Source organism: Mastomys coucha, unplaced genomic scaffold (genome assembly GCF_008632895.1).
Source record: "Mastomys coucha isolate ucsf_1 unplaced genomic scaffold, UCSF_Mcou_1 pScaffold15, whole genome shotgun sequence".
In the NCBI taxonomy this organism is placed as follows: domain Eukaryota; kingdom Metazoa; phylum Chordata; class Mammalia; order Rodentia; family Muridae; genus Mastomys; species Mastomys coucha.
The window spans coordinates 94,823,905-94,826,271 of NW_022196897.1; positions in this window are offsets into that span (position 1 = coordinate 94,823,905).

The following is a 2,367-nucleotide window of genomic DNA, read 5'->3' on the forward strand; positions in this document are numbered from 1 at the left end:
TTGCTAAATCTGACTGGAGCCTGTCCTTCCTGTGATCTTGGTTGTGTCAGAACTCCTCAAAGTCAAGCAGTCTCTGGGATCCTGTGATTCTGGGATCCTGGGCTTGTTAGATCACCTGGAAGTGTGGCTTTCTCTGTGTGTTGTGGAACTGGCTGCGGAGCATGCGCCCAAGGTCTGCTCTGGACCCCAGCCCAGACAGACTGGAAGGAACCCAAGTCACTGGACTGGTGGAGTTCCTGTGTGCCTGGTCCAGCTGGTCCCAGTTACTCCCAGTGTTGGGACAGATGTTGGTTCCTGCTTACCTCTGATTCCAGGTGTGTCAGAGCACCTGGGAGTGGAGCTTCCTCTGGGTGTTGTGGGACTGGCTGTGGAGCCTGATTCATTCATTTTAACAAATGTGGTACCTCTACTGTTCTGGTGACTTTTTAGGTACAGAGAATATAGAGCAATGTCTCTACTTTCCTGAGGTTGATGTCATAATAACAGATCAAAGAATAACTGTTTAAAAAACATGAATGTACAGAGAGGAAAGATAAGAAAATATGGAGATAAAAGTGACATAAGGAGGTTCACATGTGAACAAAATTGTAGTCATTTTAAGTGTTAAATTCAGGCATTTGGCTGAGAATTATAATTTTAGGTAACTGTTTTGAAGGCTCACCCATTTTAAGTTCTATTTGCGAGAATTATAAAGGCAAAGGCCTATTAAAATCCATGGCAGTGACTTCAGTTATTGGGCCACTCCAGTGTTACATTATCATGCCATAAAATTGGAATAACACTGATTCTTAGAGAATGGTGGAAAATAGTTAAGACTTCCATGACGACATGTGTCTATGAATAGGTGATGTCATTTCTCTTTAAGTACAAAAAGGTCTTGGAAATGACCCTGAAGTGGATGACAGCCAACAGATTAGGATTCAAAAATGTACATGACCTGACTTACATTACAAACAAATACTGCTTAATTTAACCTGTGGTTGCATCTCAAAAACTCTTCATAAATTGAAAACACAATAAAATTAACAATGCATTTAAAATATTTGACACACTTTATCTTCTTAAGACACACTCAGAACACTTACCATAATTTCGATGGTAAAATCATCTAACTCTAGGCTTATTTTGTGAAATAAAAAATGTGGGCTACTTCATCTAACTGGTTGAATCATGTTGTCAACGTGTGTGTGTGTGTGTGTTAGGGGTAACAGAATGGTTATATAGGCATACCATCATAAAGTCAAGAGTCTTTTGTGAAACCTCTGTAAGTATGGCATCATTTCTTCTGAGAAGACAGTGGAATATTATGAAGGTGACCCTGTCTAAAGGCTCTCGGCTTGTTTCACCTGATTACAACTTCTTGCTGTTCCCTGGCTTAAAGAAATCTGATTCTTCACTTAACACGAGCCAAGTAAGACTGACTGTTCTTAAAGAGGATTGATTTTCTGCACTAGATTTCTCAGTAGCCTTATTCAGTTCTCTCATGGAAATAAACAGTTCTGACGATAGAATGTGTACAGTATTTCTCATTTCATTCTATAAATCTTACAATGCTAAGTGGGAATTCTACTTCAAATATTTTAGTATTTCCTTCCATGTATCATACTGCCTTTAAAAGCAGGCAAGTCTTAACTCACTAACCATATAAACAAACAATGGGGAAAAAAACAACACTTGCTCCCTAGCTTGGTATTTGTCACATGAAAAGAAAGTAATACTGTATTCTGATCACTGCTTAACAACCTCAAAGTCTTTTTGATGAATATTCTTTCCCTGCTTAGGTCTTTAGTGACTTCCTGTTCATGAAACTGATCGTACTTATAACTATGGTGATGAGAACAGTTGAGTTTCCTTTAAAATGCAGACCTATGGTATATTAGTCAGTATACATGTGATTGTTTTTTCTACTGAATCTCTGTAAAGAGAGAGTCAATGCCTATTCAGAGTGCCATACCTTGTAGATAAACCTATAATAAAATAAATACTCAATAGTGATGAAACCATGATGAATAAATTAATGAACAGTCATTTTAATTCTATGGATAAACATTTTTAGTTGGAATGGATTTTTAAAATTCCTAACTGGTTGAATGATATCTGCTGATCTCTGTTCAGTGACCCAGATGTGGCCTTTGGACTTCTCATAAATCTTGTTGTCACCTGATATCCTTTAGTAATTGGGTTCAGGGGCTAGGGGTGGGATAAAAGGTCTGGAGCAAACAAGAAAAAAGTGAAAAAGAAATAATTGTCTGATACCTAATCCTTCAGACTAACTTAATCAGTATCAGTTGTTTGAGGAGAGAAGAAAATCCTTCCAGTTTGGAAATTTTCATAACAACAACAAAAATCTAGTAATATTTTGGTATT